Source organism: Lepidochelys kempii, chromosome 16, assembly GCF_965140265.1.
Source record: "Lepidochelys kempii isolate rLepKem1 chromosome 16, rLepKem1.hap2, whole genome shotgun sequence".
NCBI classification, from domain to species: Eukaryota; Metazoa; Chordata; order Testudines; family Cheloniidae; genus Lepidochelys; species Lepidochelys kempii.
Window position 1 is genome coordinate 5458322 of NC_133271.1, and position 19810 is coordinate 5478131.

The 19810-nt window shown below is 45.3% G+C and overlaps 1 protein-coding gene across 11 annotated transcripts in view; it reads left to right on the forward strand.

Annotated features, from left to right (window-relative positions):
- The window catches only part of EXD3 (exonuclease 3'-5' domain containing 3), a 616706-nt gene that overhangs the window by 326192 nt on the left and 270704 nt on the right, over positions 1-19810 (forward strand). The gene's annotated exons all lie outside the window — the stretch shown is intronic.

Below are 19810 nucleotides of genomic sequence, written 5' to 3' on the forward strand. Positions count from 1 at the left end.
ATTTCTCCACACATTTTGAATTGGTGCACCATAAATGCATTATTTTAATTGACTATTTAAGATCCCACATCAGTGACAATAGGCTTTGAAAATTACCAAAAAAAGAATAAACAAGATATTTCAGTTTCTCCTTTCTTTACCTACCAGGACGTGGCTTGTGATGCCATTTTCTGGATAGCTTAGCTAATGCCAAGAATCATTTTTAGGTCTATGCGTGTTTGTACGGTATATTCTGTTACTGATTTAGGATCTTAAATCTTTATTGTCACATTAGTAAATGTCCCTTTTCATTTAGACATACAGTAATATTGCATCCAAATATGGGCATTTAGGCTGCAGTTCAGCAAAGCATTTAAGCACTTGCTTAAGTCTCATTGACTTAAGGTTCTCAAACTTCATTGCACCACAGCTCCCTTCTGACAATGAAAATTACTACACAATCCCAGGAGGGGGGACCGAAGCCTGAGCCCCAATGCCACGGGTGGGGGAGGGGGGCGCAAAGCTGAATCCCAAGGGCTTCAGCCCCAGGTGGGAGGCCTGTAACCTGAGCCTCGCCACCCAGGGCTGAAGCCCTCAGGGCCTTGGCCCTGGCCCTATAGCCCAGAAGGTCTAATGCCAGTCCTGGTGACCTGGTTAAAATGGGGTAGCAGCCCACTTTGGGGGCCTGACCCACAGTTTGAGAACTGCTGATAAAGTTAAGCAAATGTTTACGTGCTTTGGCTCAGGGAACACACCTTTTATAGGCACCGTTCTGTCACAATAAAGATTTTCCTGGTGCAGTTCTTTCTGTTCTCCTATAACTTTCCCCCAAAGCATCCCAATGAACTTTAAATACCTTCTTGATCTTGATAAGTTATTGAGGAGGATAGATGTATGGTGTTAAGCCTTAAAGGAGAGAGGACTAACTCAGTTTGATCAAAGGAAGAGAACTGCAGATTGAAGGATACGACAGCTAAAGCTCAAAATCCAAGTGGTCTGAGCTTGTTTCGAGGAGTCCCCAGAAGACTAGCATTGCTAGACTTCAGAGAAAACTACAGTTGTTGTCAATGGGAACAGAAGGTCACTGAGATACTCTGGTCAGGGAGCTTTCATGTTGTCAAAACAATGTTCAGTGCAGTGTAAACTTTAATGGAAAGCCAGTGTAAATACAGTAATGTTGACTAAATAAGCTGATAACTCAGTGTGAGTGAGTCTCTTGGGGGCCAGTGCTTTACACCTGCTGATGTCTGTGGTGTGTTTTGCCTGTTACTCCATAAAGTGAGGCCATATTCCAGCTCAGAGAATTTCTTAGCTCAGAAGGATGGTTTATCCCCTTTGCTCAGGTTACATACCACACAGGTTATGTCTAGTGATGTTTCAGGGATGGTGACAGAAGATTGTGCCTACAACATCAGTATAATCTCCTCTCCCTTTCCTCTGATTGTATAGATTTCCATTTGTGTGGTGTAGTCACTGTGGGAGTATAACGACGACTTAAAGATGTTAATTAATTAATACATGTCCTTCAGGCACTTCCTCCCGGATGAAGGCCTCATGTGAAAACTAGGCAGCAGGTGTGCCTGTTCAGCCCGACCTTTCCCGGTGTAAAACCACAAGGAGAGTGTTCAAGAAGACACGTGGGTGGCTTACAGGCCTATAATTACACCTCCCAGCTGTGGGCTGGTTTTTGTGCCCGCTGCTCTCCCTCAGCTCCGCAGTCTGTTTTCTTCCTGGAAACATGAATAGAGAAATCATCCTTATCAGAAGTAGAGTCAGGTCTCCTAACCAGAGCAAGCCAGTCAGGCATAATGGCTGTGGCATCACGCAGCAGGGCCTGTGTTTGTCTTTGTGATTCAAGCAACAGAGATGTTGGGGTACTAGCAGGTTTGCATCCTGCGTTTTTGAGATCTGCTAGGGGGTGTTTCTTCTGCATGACAGGCAGACAGGTTTATGTCCTTTGGAGACAGGATTACATATTGGGCAGAGCAGCCTATTGACAGTGGCTCTTTAAGAAGCGAGACAAATTCAGAGTAGAAACAAGGGACACGTTTTTAACGGGAAGGGTGATTACCCATTGGCACAACTCACTTAGGGACATGGTGGATTCATTCTATCCTTTGCAGTCTTTAAGTCAACACTGGCTGTCATTTTAAAAGATAACTTCTGTTTCATTTCTAGGCATCGGCTTGATGCAGAAATTATTGGCTGAGGTTCTTTGGGCTATGTTATGTAGCAAATTAGAGCATTTCTTGCCTTTAAATCTGTGAAGAGTTTAAGAGTTTGGTTGGTTACTTAATTTGGTTTAAACAAGCTAGGCTGGTTTGTTCGTTTGGGGTTAGTGTGTGGGTGTTCGGTGGTGTTGGTGGCCTGTGATGTTCAGGAGGCCAGACTGAATGATTTGGTGATCCCTTCTGGCCTTAAATTCTGTGACTCTCTCAGAGTATAATGGGATCAGATACTTAAACCTGGTGATTCTTGCTCATGTGCACACATTTGGAATCCTCAGCCAGTGAGGAGTGGGGAAGGCATTTTCCCCATAGAATATCGGCACGGACCATGGGACTTTTTCACTTACCATGGGAGCACTCAGGAATTGTCCATTGGTGTCAGGCTGTTGCCTCCCTTAAGACTGATATCCCTCAGTTATAGGGGTTTTGAGCATTGGTAGATATTGGTCCTTCACATCTTCTTGTTCCATGACAAGTTTTTAGCAGTCTTTCATGTTGTTGTTTATCGTAGGAGCAAATTCCTCCTTCTCGTGAACTCAAACCAATATCTGGGGACCCAAACAACAGGGGTGAAAGTAACTGAGGCCACTAACTGGTACGGGGCAGGACAGCTCCAGCCCCCGGAAGGGGCGGGGCCTTGGGTGAAAGGGGAGGGGCCTTGGGTGGAAGGGGCGGGGCTGGGGGTCAGCATCCCCAGCCAGCCCTTCCAGTCCGGCTGGCCCGCACTGCTCATGGCTCCCGTGTTGATTTAAAGGGTCCGGGGTTCTGGATGCCACTGCTGCCGTTGCCAGCCCCAGAGCAGCTGCTCCCTTTGCCCCCCCCCCCGCCCGTCGGTGGCCGGGGGGGCCCAAAGGAGCAGGAACGTTAAAGTGCTGCAGGGTCCTTTGCCGCAGCCCTGCCGACGGGAGGTGCAGCAACATTAAAGTGCGGCGGCGGCAAAGGACCATCCTTAAAGCGGTGCCGCGGCTTCACTTTCCTGTCCCTGCCCCTTTCGCCTCCCGCGTCGGCGGCCCTGCCGGGACGGACCCTACCAGCAGGGCCGCTGACGGGGGGAGGCGAAAGGAGCAGGGAGGTGAAAGCGCTGCCGCGGCAACACTTTACTGTGGGCTGGGTATGGGCTGGGGCAGGTTCTTACCGGTACGCGGTACCGGCCACTACCGGCCCACTTTCACCCCTGCCAAACAAAGAAAACTAGGACTAAGAAAGGTATTTGACATCTATCTGATGTGGCCTGTGGTCTGTATTTTAAAAGCTGTCAGACTCAGTTTTTTTACTCTTTCCTTCGTATGTGTTTGAAATAGAAATATAATAGATGAAATGCTAAAACTATATCAATGCAAACATTATTGCTAAGATTTAAAACACACACAAATCAGGCAATTCAAAATAGTATTTTCCACAACAGCTCTCACTAGACACCCGCACTTATGCTACAAGTACTCCTTTTCTTTTTACTTATGCTAGACTTTGTGTTACTTGATAAAGCGATAAATATGTGCAGCATGCTTTTGTTACAGCTCCTGTCAAAATCATAACTTGAATTTCTTGGCATTTGTTAATTTAAAATCTCATTTATGATGTCACACTAACTCAGTTGCTTAGATTTAATTTCCTTTGATATTTGTAATAAAAAACAATCTTTAACTTTACATTAAATAAATGCTTGAGTATTGTATTAAATAAACACAGCTGAGTCAATATGTAAGGCAGTTCGCGGCCTCATAAAGGGTTAGTATTTAAACACTTATCATGTTGTTATTTGTAAATCATATCGGACATGTCAAAGACTCCAATCCTTGCTGAGGACTAACTCCATGCCAGGGTTGAAGGTTTAGGTTTTGGGGGATACAAGGAGTTGCTCTTAGCTGTTTTTAAAGCAGTTTTTAAGTTTCTCAAGCACAAAGAATGCACCTGGAAAATGTCTTAATTAACTAGTGATAAACACAGGATTTTGATGCTCTGCTATCTCAAAAATAGTTATACAGGATTGTATCAACTCCTCTCATCTGGATGCATGTTTGTCAATGTTTAGATACTGGAATTACTGTAGTGTTTACTCTTTAAATTCAGCCACTGTTCCTTCAGTGTACAACAACTTGCCTACAGAGTGAATTGTGTGGCTGTGACTATTTAATGGACTAGGAACTTGGAATGGAAAATGCCTCCACTGGCATAACACTAGTGTTTGTCAGTGAAGTGCTGTATCCTGTGTGTACTGTACAGCTGAAAGAAAACATTCAAGCAATTATTATTCACGCGTAAGATGCAGCCTCTCTAACTGTTTACTTGGTGAGAATTCAGCTAACAGGCAATCATAAAATAACATCCTTTTACACTGGGGGGAAAAAATCCCCCAGGTAATCTTTAGACAGTAATTTATATGTAGTGACTTTCTTGTGAGAGGTGAAGCACAGGGCACATGGCTGGAAAAAGCCACCAGTTTGCTTCTAGGGCTTTACACCTGAACTGAAACAAAACCAAAGAGACGAAATATACCTTCACCAGAGCGATTACGGTGGCTTTTCTTCCATCGCTGTCTGTGTTTTGTGTGGTTTCAGAGTAGCAGCCGTGTTAGTCTGTATTCGCAAAAAGAAAAGGAGGACTTGTGGCACCTTAGAGACTAACCAATTTATTTGAGCGTAAGCTTTCACGAGCTACAGCTCACTTCATCGGATGTGTGTTCCCGTGTACTCTTGAGAGGGATGCATAATGAGTGAGAGCAGCACTGATCAGAAGGGAGAGGTGCAAACAGCATGGGAAATATTTATTAAGTGCTAACTCTCCCATTCAGCAGGGAGGGCTCAGTCATGTGGCCTTCTCTCACTTCTGAATGAGTCCCTGGTGAATAGTTTTCCTATAGCAGACAGGGTGGGAGAGGAGTTTGTCTTGGGGGCAAAAGTGGCCGGAGAGGATGTACTCTTTCTCCTACCTATTCATTGATGTAAGCATCCCTTTTTCTTTGCACTCCCCTCCTCTCTGATCTGATTGATGTGGGGAGACCAGTGCCCTGTTCTGATGCCGCAGAGAGCTGTATCCTCAGAGCTGCCACAGGAATCCATTTGGATGTACTTGTTGTTGTTGAAAACATGATATATTTTTTCCACAAAGGCTGGAGTCAGCCCCAACCTTGGTGTTAGACCATTATTTCTGCATTTTTTTCTGGAAGGCCAGAAGAGGCTAGAGAGCCTGTATTCCCAGGGGATGGGAGAGAGGCTGCAGTCTGGAGTCCCACCACTCACAACCAGCTTTGATAGTGGTGGGGAAGAGATGATATGGGTATTGGTCACTCAATACCAGAACATGAGAATAATGGTGTCAGTGCCGAACCATAGGCAAGCAATGGCTACTGCCGTCTGTGGATTAGGTCAGGATGCGGAGCTGAAAGTTATTGTGGCAGAGGACCACAGAGCAGAGGGAGTCTGAGAAATGGGCAGACGGCTGGAGAGAGAAGACTTTTTTCTATGAATTCTGGGAAGTCTTGATAGTAACAGAGGAATATTGGGACACCATTGAATTTGCCATTTTACAATGTTTCTGAAACTGTAACATATGTGATGTATGGATGCACATGTTGCAAGGGATACCTAGATAAAAGTCACAATCTTTCAGAAAGTATAAAGTAGTGCTTTCTAGTATTAAAATAATAGAGCTAGCTCTGTTCTCTTCTAACTTTCAAATAGAAGGGAAATCATTCTGAGGAAATAAATTAGCTGCCTTCTCACTGATAATGGGCTGTTTTGAAAGTAACTTTGTGAAACATGCAGAGCTGGAAGTTATCAATTCTTATCCTAAAGAGTCTCCTACATGGAATTTTGATTTAAAACATATATTTTCTGATGATAACATTTGCTTTATTAAAAGGAGAAATAGACACTTCTATGTCTGTCTGCCCCAGCATCAGGATGTCTCTGCAGGATGGAGAGCCCTGAAGTTCCTCCATGTCACTTTTGATTCATAGATTATAAAGTCAAAAGGGACCACTGTGATTCCCTAACTGGTCCTGCTGCCTAACACAGGCCATAGGATGCCCCTGAATTAATTCCTGGTTGTATTGCCACCAGTTTTTAGAAAGCAATCCAGTCCTTATTAAAAAATGCCAGTGATGAAGAATCCGCCACAACTCTGGGTTAATTACCAGTCCACTGTGGACTGTATAGGACACCCTTGACAGTACACTAACAACTCTCCTAATGGCCTTGAAGGGTCCCTGCTGAGTGATAAAAGCTTCACTTCCTGGGGCTGCCATACTCCCCATTTCTGTCACCCCCAGGAACTTGGGGGACCGGGAGATCTGCAAAGTGATTCAAATTGTACCACTAATTTAAGCTTCTGACACACAATTTGTTGTTGAGATTTATAAACTGTGTGGTTTTTATGCATAAAGTGTTTATTCATATTTTAATAAGTTCTCCTAATTAATTCTGACATTCAATCTCTAATTATAAACAAGATTCAAGGATAACTTTTCAAAGGGTCATCATAAATGTTTTATTATACTTCAACAAACTCCTCATTTCCCCTCTGATTCTTGCCCTTGGCTATTATGAAGACTGTCCCTTCCACCACCTAGTCTTCCAGAACAGTGTCCCTTTGTACAAATTCTGCTACATGTTGTTGCTGGCTAATTGGCTAATTTCCTGCGTGCTGGTTTTTGAGTGGATGCATTATGCTTGCACACATCTCACTGTGCCTAAGAATCATCTCCACTGTTGAAGTGTGTCAGCTAAACTCAGGCATGTCTACAGGTTAGCTCTTGTAATACACTTCAAATGCACTGTGTTGTCAAGCCACATTATTGTAATAACTTCATTCAGTAGGAAAGGAAATGTGCACTTCACTGATTTATGCCAAGATCATCCTTTAAGACAGCATTAGAAAAATTCCAGAGGTGGCTCAGATTAGATTGCTGGGTCTAGTGCTAGGTAACGATGGAAAAATGCAAATTTGACTTGGAGTCCAATCTCCAGTTGTTTGTGTACGTGGAGTCTTTTGGCATCTTACCTCTCCATCCTGAAAAGTTGATATTTTTAGATTTATGCTGGATTATTTTCAATGCTGGAGGCCATAAAACTGTTGTGAAGGGAGGCTGGGCTGTTCTGTTAGCTTGTGGAATGGGGTCTGTACTGAGCACTTTGTTTTAGAAGATATGTTTATTGAAATTTACTAAACTACATTTTTAGTTCCAATTCAGCACATCATTTAAACACATTCGCTTAAAGAAATCACATGGACTGGAAGGAAGGTGAGCAGGACTTAAAATGAATCAGAGACTAGAGATGGTTAGGGCCTGATCTGCAGAGGTGCTGAGCACTGATGGGTTTTCATTGATAATCCCTTTTATTCGGCTATAATTTGGAGGTAATTTCAGAAGTGGTTGCAGTGGACAGTCCAGCTGGCACCCAATTGGGATAGAAACTTCTCTCAAGTGCTGTCAGGAATACAGAACCTGGTATCTGCTCCTAATTTGGCTAAGAATTGTGCACATTTGATTATTTTTGTTATCCCATTTTCCCTCCCAGCTGCATTAGTGTAAAAATAGCACAGAATAGAATCCAGCCTGCTGGGTCTTAAAGGTCTAATTTCAAGCTAGCCTACTCTGCAGTGAAACGACTTTTCAGTTGTTAATTCCAGAGCACACTATAAGCATATTATACTGAGGAGCTACTATAAGGTGGGTGCATAACTAGTTGAAAAAGCATTCCCAGAGAGTAATCATCAGTGGTTCACAGTCATGCTGAAAGGGCATAATGAGTGGGGTCCCACAGGGATCAGTTCAGGGTCCAGTTCTGTTCAATATCTTCATCAATGATTTATGGCCCAGAGAGTACACTTAGAAAGTTTTCAGAGTAGCAGCCGTGTTAATCTGTATTAGAAAGTTTGTGGATGATACCAAGCTGGGAGGGTTTGCAAGTGCTTTGGAGGATAGGATTATAATTCAAAATGGAGAAATGGTCTGAAATAAATAGGATGAAATTCAATAAGAAGGACAAATGCAAAGTACTCTACTTAGGAAGGAACAATCAGTTGCACACATACAAAATAGGAAATGACTGCCTAGGAAGGAGTACTGCAGAAAGAGATCTGGGGGTCATAGTGGACCACAAGCTAAATATGAGTCAATGGTGTAACACTGTTGCAAAAAAACGAACATCATTCTGGGATGTATTGGCCAGGAGTGTTGTAAGCAAGACACAAGAAGTAATTCTTGGGCTCTACTCCGTGCTGATATGGCCTCAGCTGGGGTATTGTGTCCAATTCTGGGCGCCACATTTCAGGAAAGATGTGGACAAATTGGAGAAAGTCCGGAGAAGAGTAACAAAAATGATTAAAGGTCCAGAAAACATGACCTATGAGGGAAGATTGAAAAAATTAGGTTTGTTTAGTCTGGAGAAGAGAAGACTGAGAGGGGACATGATAACAGTTTTGAAGTACATAAAAGGTTATTACAAGGAGGAGGGAGAAGAATTGTTCTTCTTAACCTCTGAGGCTAGGACAAGAAGCAATGGGCTTAAATTGCAGCAAGGGAGGTTTAAGTTGGACATTAGGAAAAACTTCCTAACTGTCAAGGTGGTTAAGCACTGGAATAAGTTGCCCAGGGAGGTTGTGGAATCTCCATCATTGGAGATTTTTAAGAGCAGATTAGAAGAGCCTGTCAGGGATGGTCTAGGTAATACTTAGTCCTGCCATGAATGGACTAAGATGGCCTCTTGAGGTCCCTTCCAGTCCTATGATAAACCCCTTTCCTAAAATAAATCATTTGCCAGTAACTTGGACAAGTCACACATGAAACAAGAAAGATTTACAAATAATAAAACTTGGAGCTCCTATGGTGCTTTTAATGAAATAAGTGCAAAGCATTTTACAGCCTAGTAATAAAGGTGTGTGCTCATTCTGTCGCATGCAACGCTGAATACTGCTGTACCGGGGTGGGCAAACTTTTTGGCCCTCTGGCCACATCGGGCTTGTGAAATTTCATTGAGGTCCGGGTACCTCCCCAGACAGCCTGGACCCTGTCCCCTATCCGCCCCCTCCCACTTCCCGCCCCTTGACTGTCCCCCTCAGAACTCCCAACCCATCCAACCCTTCCTGCTCGTTTTCCCCTGACCACCCCCTCCTGGAACCCCTGCCCCTAACCACCCCCAGAACCCCACCCTCTATCCAACCCCCCCGTCCCCTGACGGCCCCGACCCTTATCCACACCCCCTCCCCTAACTGCCCCCTGGGACCCCACCCCCCATCTAACCCCCCTGCTCCCGATCCCCTGACTGCCCCCTGGGACCCTCTGCCCCTTATCCAACCTGCCCTCCGCCCCCTTACCACGCCGCTCTGAGCGGCAGGAGCTTGCAGCCACGCTGCTGCCCTGCCGGCGGTGCAGCACGCTGAGGCTGCAAGGGAGAAACCTGGGGTGAGCCTCCCCGGCCAGGAGCTCAGGGGCCAGGCAGGACGGTCCCGTGGGCCGGATGTGGCCCGCGGGCCGTAGTTTGTCCACCTCTGTGTTATAGCCATTTTACAGACTAGTAAACAGATGCACAGAACAGATACCATAAGTAACTTGCTGAAGGCCACACAATGAGTCAGTAGCAGAGCCAGGAATAGCTTTCCAAAAACCTAACTTCTAGTCCCTTGCTATAACCAGTAGACAACACTTCTTTTCTTTTCCTTTAAAATGTGTACAGCCTCGCTACAGGTGACATTGTTCGGGGCAAGGCTGGTAACAGACCCTTTACCCTGGGCATTTGCTCCAACTCCTACTTCATGCTGTATTTTACAGGTCATACCCTCTCTCTAAGATTAGGGTGGAACTAGGGATCTAAAATAGGAAATGGTTAATTGATAAGTATTAGGCTTACCGTTAATATATTGCAGGTAATGTTTAAAACAGGTGGGCAGCAGCCCCGACCCCCGTTGTGTGGGGCCATGTGGCAGCCCCAGACCCTAAACCCCGAGTCCCACGCTGTGGCAGCCCTGAGTCCTGGCCCCCGAGCCCTGTTCTGCGGGGCCAGGCAGCAGCCCCGGACCCCAAGCCCTGCTGTGTGGGGCCAGGCAACAGCCCTGGACCCTGACACACACACCCCTGGTGGGGCTGGGCGGCAGCCTGACCCCAGAGTGTGACCCCCATTGTGTTAACTATTAAACAGTTAACAGATATAATTTTAATAGTTTAAATGGGTACTTTTTAAAACAATATTTACATCCCTAGGTGGAACAGGGGAAAGATGATTTTTGCTGGATAAAGAACCTTAGGGCTAGGGTATTCAGGGGACACCAACGGGGTTAGACACCCATTGGGGACTGCTGGGATTTGGGTATCTTACTTTTCTAGAGTCCTTTGAAAATGTCACCCATATAGAATATTTGTTTCTTACAGAAAACGTATGTGAATGAGGTGCTTTGAAAATGCACAGGCTGAGTCCAGGTATGTCTGCCCAGCTGCTGAGAGTGAGTTTCATAGCCTGGGGCAACAGGCTCCCACTAGCACGCTAAAAATAGCTGTGTAGATGTTGCTCTGATATTTGGGCTCTGAAGCACCCCCCCTTCCTAAACATGAGAGACCAAGCTGCAGCCCAAGCCAAAACGTTCACACTGCTATTCGTAGCATGCTAGCGTGAGCCCCACTGGTGCAAGTCTGTCACCAGCAGCTGTGTCGACATATCCTTTATGACTATCCTTCTCTCCAGAAACACACAACTCTGCCAAGTGACTTTACTCATTCATGAATGTCCTTTGAATGTGATACTCATGTCATAGATGCACTTGCCTGGACAAAAATGTACAAGCAATGAGTGCATGATTTTTGCATTCAGTTACCATGACCAGTGCACACATGAATTAGGTATTTGCACATACAAATGGGCAGAGATGCACATTATCAAGGGGCTTCTGAATGCAGATACCATGATTTATTGCATAAACTGGCTATCCGTGCATGTAAATTAAGTGTGCACTTGTGTGTGCATTTTGAAGCTGTGTTTCTAAGGAATGTAGATATTTCTAGATTTGAAACCACTAAGCTCTTCCGTATTCCTTTTTTTAACCATAGTTCTGAAAAAAAGAATTACCCATTGCTCATTATCCTTTCATATTTTGAACACCCACATATTCAAAATCACACATCTCAGCCATACAGGGAAAAGAGGATACAGAGAAAGAGATGAAAGTGCAAGAGAATCCACAAAATATGTGCACTTGTGATGGGAAGGGGCTGCTTCGTTGCAGGCCAGCCACAAAGGGAAAATATCCACACACTGTTCACAAGTAGTCTTCTATCCTGTTTCTTATATCATCAGTATTTCAGACCATAGGTTGGTTCATAGAATCCTAGAATATCAGGGTTGGAAGGGACCTCAGTAGGTCATCTAGTCCAACCCCCTGCTCAAAAGCAGGACCCATCCCCAATTAAATCATCCCAGCCAGGGCTTTGTCAAGCCTGACCTTAAAAACTTCTAAGAAAGGAGATTCCACCACCTCTCTAGGCAACGCATTCCAGTGTTTCACCACCCTCCTAGTGAAAAAGTTTTTCCTAATATCCAACCTAAACCTCCCCCACTGCAATTTGAGACCATTACTCCTTGTCCTGTCCTCTTCCACCACTGAGAATAGTCTAGAACCATCCTCTCTAGAACCACCTCTCAGGTAGTTGAAAGCAGCTATCAAATCCACCCTCATTCTTCTCTTTTTTGTTGCCCTTCGCTGGACTCTTTCCAATTTATCCACATCCTTCTTGTAGTGTGGGGCCCAAAACTGGACACAGTACTCCAGATGAGGCCTCACCAATGTCGAATAGAGGGGGACGATCACGTCCCTCGATCTGCTCGCTATGCCCCTACTTATACATCCCAAAATGCCATTGGCCTTCTTGGCAACAAGGGCACACTGCTGACTCATATCCAGCTTCTCGTCCACTGTCACCCCTAGGTCCTTTTCCACAGAACTGCTGCCTAGCCATTCGGTCCCTAGTCTGTAGCTGTGCATTGGATTCTTCCGTCCTAAGTGCAGGACCCTGCACTTGTCCTTGTTGAACCTCATCAGATTTCTTTTGGCCCAATCCTCCAATTTGTCTAGGACCCTCTGTATCCTATCCCTACCCTCCAGCGTATCTACCACTCCTCCCAGTTTAGTATCATCCGCAAATTTGCTGAGAGTGCAATCCACACCATCCTCCAGATCATTTATGAAGATATTGAACAAAACCGGCTCCAGGACCGACCCCTGGGGCACTCCACTTGACACCGGCTGCCAACTAGACATGGAGCCATTGATCACTACCCGTTGAGCCCGACAATCTAGCCAACTTTCTACCCACCTTATAGTGCATTCATCCAGCCCATACTTCTTTAACTTGCTGACAAGAATACTGTGGGAGACCGTGTCAAAAGCTTTGCTAAAGTCAAGATACAATACATCCACTGCTTTCCCTTCATCCACAGAACCAGTAATCTCATCATAGAAGGCGATTAGATTAGTCAGGCATGACCTTCCCTTGGTGAATCCATGCTGACTGTTCCTGATCACTTTCCTCTCATGTAAGTGCTTCAGGATTGATTCTTTGAGGACCTGCTCCATGCTTTTTCCGGGGACTGAAGTGAGGCTGACTGGCCTGTAGTTCCCAGGATCCTCCTTCTTCCCTTTTTCAAAGATTGGCACTACATTAGCCTTTTTCCAGTCATCCGGGACTTCCCCCGTTCGCCATGAGTTTTCAAAGATAATGGCCAATGGCTCTGCAATCACAGCCGCCAGTTCCTTTAGCACTCTCGGATGCAACTCGTCTGGCCCCATGGACTTTGTGCACGTCCAGCTTTTCTAAATAGTCCCTAATCACCTCTTTCTCCACAGAGGGCTGGCCATCTATTCCCCATGTTGTGATGCCCAGCGCAGCAGTCTGGGAGCTGACCTTGTTCGTGAAGACAGAGGCAAAAAAAGCATTGAGTACATTAGCTTTTTCCACATCCTCTGTCACTAGGTTGCCTCCCTCATTCATTAAGGGGCCCACACTTTCCTTGGCTTCCTTCTTGTTGCCAACATACCGGAAGAAACCCTTTTTGTTACTCTTAACATCTCTTGCTAGCTGCAGCTCCAGGTGCGATTTGGCCCTCCTGATTTCATTCCTACATGCTCGAGCAATATTTTTATACTCTTCCCTGGTCATATGTCCAACCTTCCACTTCTTGTAAGCTTCTTTTTTATGCTTAAGATCCGCTAGGATTTCACCGTTAAGCCAAGCTGGTCGCCTGCCATATTTACTATTCTTTCGACACATCGGGTTCCAAAGAGGCAGTAACCCTTGAGGCAATGGCTTTTAAGTCTTCCCAGCAGTATCATCAGACTTTCACCCTCCCCCTCCTCTTGGACTATCCCATCTGCCTTTAAACTGAATGTACAAATCACTGTCATGGGCGAGCCAACAATTGTTTTCAACTCAGCTGTTCATTCAAGCTCAGAAACATAGAACTTCCTCTAAGACAGTCGATCCATTCTTTATGTCTGGAATTCAACTTCTAGCAGTGATCAATAGCTGATGCTTCAGAGAAAGGTGAAAATCCCAATGTTGCTCCAAGCCATTTGTGTAATGCTATGGGAGGAGGTAGGGGTCCTTCCCAACCCTGTGTGGTGATCAGTGTGGCCCCTGGAACAAGGGAATTGATTATCAGCTTAGTCCCCTTCCCATCTTCAGTCCCACCACCAGGACTCTGCATGTGAGATGGAACTAGATGTTGCTAAGTTATAGGCAGCCTCTTATGACACTCTCGTGAGTGATGTACCTGAATACTTGGGTGCTAATATCTAAACTGTATTGTTAAATTTATTCACCTAAATTTGGGTTATTGTTGATTATGCACTATATGTATCTTATGACTTTAAAAACAAACTTTGGATTTGTGGATAATCTAAGCATTATACCCAGATGTACAGACACTCTTTTCTTAACCTGTGTATTATATATTTATTTAACATTAGCTTTAATCAATGTTTTATATCTAAGTGGAGATAGTCCCCCAGACTAATGCATCCCTGGGTGCTGCCTCTGCAAAATTGGAAGGCTAAAGCTATGTCTTTCCTCATGCCAGTCAGCACAACTGGCCAGACATGGAAGAGAGTGTACTCTGCACCCTTCAAAAAGTTGTACAGTGCTCAGCACATCCTGGGGCCCTTTAGCCCTGGGCTATGCCTTAATTGCACAGTCTGGCTGTTTTTAAAGCAAGGTTAGTATAAAGTGGGGAAGTAGTCATTTTGAGGTAGGGAAGCATCGTGCATTCCAGTCTGACAGGAAGAGGATTTTCTATGGATGGGAAATCCGAATCTTCATAAGGAAGAGAAACTGGTCAGTGTGCTCCAGAAATGAGAACCCTGGAGTCCAGATGTGAGAGACTCAGAAGCAGGCGGAGTCTTCCCCATAGGTAGAGACATGCAGTATCGTTACACGTTTAAAATCCTCATCTTGATTTTGTATCCCAGTTCAAATGGCTTGATTGATCTTCCGACACATTGGAATGGACTCACACCAATTTGGAAGACTACTTTTTTTGGTTTGTTTTCATTTTAATTATCCTCCGTGACAAAGTTCCTCCTCTGCCTTGGTGGGTCCTGCGCCTATTGGCGGATTTGCTTGTCTCAGAGATTCACGGCAGCCCTCAGCTTGGCCACTTTTGCTAGTGGCTCAAACCTGCCATTCACTCAGTTAACCTCATCACTGGCCAGCATGGGAAAGAGGAAGGAGAACAATCCCTGCAGTCTCTGCTGATCCATCATGTGGGTCGGGGAACAGCCCAGAGACCTTCCTCCTGTGTCTGACCAGGAGTTGGGAGGATTTGGGGGGAACCCGGGCCTGCCCTCTACTCTGGGTTCCAGCCCAGGACCCTGTGGAATGCAGCTGTCTAGAGTGCCTCCTGGAACAGCTGTACGACAGCTACAACTCCCTGGGCTACTTCCCCATGGCCTCCTCCCAACACCTTCTTTATCATCACCGCAGGATCTTCCTCCTGGTGTCTGATAATGCTTGTACTTCTCAGTCTTCCAGTAGTACGCCTTCTCACTCTCAGCTCCTAGTGCCTCTTGCTCCCAGCTCCTCGCACACATGCCACAAACTGAAGTGAGGTCCTTTTTAAACTCAGGTACCCTGATTAGCCAGCCTGCCCTAACTGATTCTAGCAACTTCTTAATTGGCTCCAGGTGTCCTAATTAGCCTGCCTGCCTGAATTTGTTCCAGCAAGTTCCTTCTTGTTCTGGAACTGCCCCTGCTACCTTATGCAGGGAAAATGGACCTACTTAATCTGGGACTAATCTGCCTTCTAACACTCTCCTGTAGCCATCTGGCCTGCCCCTGTCACACCTCATAAGAACTAAGTGAAAACACTCTGCCCTGATAACCCGCCTTTCCATTTACATAAAAATGTCAAGATTCTAAAGTCCAATGTCTCAGGATCCTGCAGGGCTGTAAATGGGAGCTTTGTCCTGTGGAAAGAGAGCCTGGCTCTCAGTTCTTGCCAGGAAAGGGCCTGGCATACTGGAGTTTAAATGGATGACATCTTTAGGTCTAGAAAAGCTGTTTTAGGTTAAAAGAAAAGGAGTACTTGTGGCACCTTAGAGACTAACCAATTTATTAGAGCATAAGCTTTCGTGAGCTACAGCTCACTTCCTCAGATGCATATCGTGGAAACTGCAGCAGGCTTTATATATACACAGAGAATATGAAACAATACCTCCTCCCACCCCACTGTCCTGCTGGTAATAGCTTATCTAAAGTGATCATCAGGTGGGCCATTTCCAGCACAAATCCAGGTTTTCTCACCCTCCACCCCCCCACACAAATTCACTCTCCTGCTGGTGATAGCAGGATGGCAGATAGCTGGTGATAGCAGATGGGCTATCACCAGCAGGAGAGTGAGTTTGTGTGTGGGGGGGTGGAGGGTGAGAAAACCTGGATTTGTGCTGGAAATGGCCCACCTGATGATCACTTTAGATAAGCTATTACCAGCAGGACAGTGGGGTGGGAGTAGGTATTGTTTCATATTCTCTGTGTATATATAAAGCCTGCTGCAGTTTCCACGATATGCATCTGAGGAAGTGAGCTGTAGCTCACGAAAGCTTATGCTCTAATAAATTGGTTAGTCTCTAAGGTGCCACAAGTACTCCTTTTCTTTTTGCGAATACAGACTAACACGGCTGTTACTCTGAAACCTGTCAATATTTATCTAGGTACCTATATGGCCCTCATCCACACAGTGCCTGAGCACCTCACAATCATTAGTGGACTTTCTCCTTAACATGCCTGTGAAATAGGGAAGTATTATCCACATTTTATAGATGAGAGGCTGAGACATGGAGTAGTTTATCTGATTTGCTCTCACAGAAAGTCTGTGGCTGAGCCAGGAATTGAATCCAGGTCCCCAATTCAATGGCCTACTCATGAGACCATCCTTCCTACTTATAAAAGAGAAAGAAGCCACCAATAAATTCAACAATATACTAGGCTGTTTACAGAGCTTCTGTCAGCCTGTTGCCCACAGTCCTGGTTTCCATGACCTTTCATGCTCACCTGAGGAGAGTGGCATAAAAGTGTTTGTCAGTGCTAAGGGTGCCTCTATTTGTTTATTTAAATGTATGTTGGCATTAGTAACTAGGCTTACAGCTGGTCAAAAATGAGGAGAGGGAGGTTCCAATGGAAAATGTTGGTGTTTTGGCATAAATCTGAATACCAAAAAATTTCATCGAAAAATAGAAATATTTTGATTTAGAAATGCTGCCATATCGCCTCATGGGAGTTGCAGTTCAGGCGCCTTAAGCTCCCATTCTCCTCTATAGGTTGGGCTCTCTGGTTGTACTACATCTCCAGTAAAAACAATGAGGAGTCCTTGTGGCACCCAAGAGACTAACACATTTATTTGGGCATAAGTTTTGTGGGCTAAAACCCATTTCATCAGATGCATGGAGTGGAAAATACAGTAGGCAGGTATAAATACACGGCACATGAAAAGATAGGAGTTGCCTTACCAAGTGGGGGTCAGTGCTAACAAGCCAATTCAGTTAAGGTGTAAGTGGGCTATTCTCAACAGTTGACAAGAAGGGGTGAATACCAAGGGAGGAAAAATCACTTTTGTAGTGCTAATGAGGCCAATGTAATCAAGGTGGCCCATTTCAAACAGTTGACAAGAAGGTATGAGTTTCACTAGGGGGAAATTAGTTTTTGTAGTGACCCATCCACTCCCTGTCTTTATTCAGGCCTGATTTGATGCTGTCCAGTTTGCAAATTAATTTCAGTTCTGCAGTTTCTCGTTGGAGTCTGGTTTTGAAATTTTTTTGTTGAAGAATTGCCACTTTTAAGTCTGTTATTGAGTGTCCAGGGAGATTGAAGTGTTGTTCTACTGGTTTTTGAACATTATAATTCTTGATGTCTGATATGTGCCCATTTATTCTTTTGCGTAGAGACTGTCCGGTTTGGCCAATGTACCTGGCAGAGGGGCATTGCTGGCACATGATGGCATACATCACATTGGTAGATGTGCAGGTGAATGAGCCCTTGATGGTGTGGCTGATGTGGTTAGGTCCTACGATGGTGTCCCTTGCAGGGCTGGCCTTACCATGAGGCTAACTGAGGCAGCTGCCTCAGGTGCCAGACTGTGAGGGGAGGAAGGGGTGCCACTAGGACCCAGAGTGTAGAAAATTGTGTCTGCTGCTGGTACATATGGATTCTCTCTGCTCTAGATGCACAGAGATGGTGGAGTGCTGTGCTGGAGGAAGGAGGGCACAAGAGATATAACAGGCAGACAGGAGAAAAGGTGAGAGGGAATAACAGAAAGCAGCAGGAGCTGCAGGGACAGAGTGGAGGAGGAGCTTCTTATGTACCCCTCTAGCACCCCCAGGATTAACACCGGCTTCTCAGGAAGCTTTCTGTTTCCTGATGCTTCCCTGAACTCACTTGAGGAGAACAGGCAGTCAGCTGAAGTAGTAGGAGCCAGTTAGGCCCTTAAGATGCTGATATCGTCCCTCACTCAGGCCCTGCTACCAGCCTGCTTATTTGTCCCCTTCAACTGAGTGTTAAGAACCACTATAGCTGGCCCAGAACAGCAGTCATGAGTGAAAGAAGAAAACCCCCCTCTGGGGCAGTATTCAGAAAAAGAAAGAAAGCAAAGGAAACTTTTCTATCTAAGCAGGAAGGAGTTCTCCTGAGATACATAGACACACATGTTCACAGTGAACCTTCCGGCCCCAGTGAAGATGTGAGTGGTGAGGAGATGACTGATCTTCCAGTTAGAGTGCAGGTGACCTGGCAGCTACTGCAGCATCCATATCTCCATCTCAAATGGATGTAACCATGCACATTCCTGAAGAAAAGTGTAAATCAGAGAAGAGGGTGGTGGAGGCGCAAGAAACAGCTGCTGCTGAGTTTAGTTCGTTAAGTCTAGATGATCCAGGACTGTGGACCCACTTGAGCAGTAATCTGAGGGACTTCCTTTTACTGCGTGGGCCATAGCAAGTGAAAAACTTCATGTTCCCCAAAGACAATGAAAATAGAAGTTTCCATCCAACACATTACTGATGTGAAATCCTCAATGGTGATAACATGGAGAGGCCATGGCTTATGTACTCAAAAACCCAGAATGCTGCATACTGTTTTTGTTGCAAACTCTTCCAGTCTAATGTTCCAGCCACATTGGGTTCTACAGGAACAAAGGACTGGAAAAATCTGGCTAGAAATCTGGCATGCCATGAGAAGGCAGCAAATCACCAGAGAGCATGAGATGAGACTAAGGTTAAAGGCCACCAAAGATGATCAGCATCAAGAGAAGATTGCATCAGAGTCTCTTTACTGGCAAAATGTTCTGAAAAGGCTCATTGCCATTGTGAGAATGCTTGCTACGCAAAACCTAGCACTGTGTCAAGGTTCCTTCGCCACTCTCAACTCTAGGGTACAGATGTGGGGACCTGCATGAAAACCCCCTAAACTTAGGTTAAAACTTCCCCAAAGTACAAACTATTTTACCTTTTGCCCTTGGACTTTATTGCTGCCACTACCAAGCATCTAACAAATATATAACAGAGAAAGAGCCCGCTTGGAAATGTCTTCCCCTCCCCCCCCCAAAAAAAATCCTCCCAAATCCTACACCCCCTTTCCTGGGGAAGGCTTGATAAAAATTGTTAGGGGGCTTATTCCTTCACCCACTTCCTTCCCTGGTCCTTCTCGCATGAACAGAGAGCAACAATACCCGAAGTCCAAAGGTGCAAACAATTCGATGTTTATTGGGGTGAACTTCCAGCAAGCATGATTCCAGTTTCCTTCCTTAGTGTCGCCCTTCCCAGCTCTGACACCACAGAGCCTTACACCTGCGTCCCTGTTCCCATTCCTGCCCTTAGCCAAACATGATTCCAATTTCCCCACTCCCATTCCCTGTTCCCATTTCCCCCTTTAGCAAAACATGATTCCAATTTCCCCACCCCCATTCCTTGTTCCCATTTCCCCCACCCGCATGCCTACCCCCACCCACACCCACCCACTCACTTCCTGATTGACTGCAGATTATATAGTAAAACTTGAGTTCTGCTTAGCTATACCTTAACCAATCATTTTACTGAAATTTAACTAACCAATCCTAACATATTGTAACATG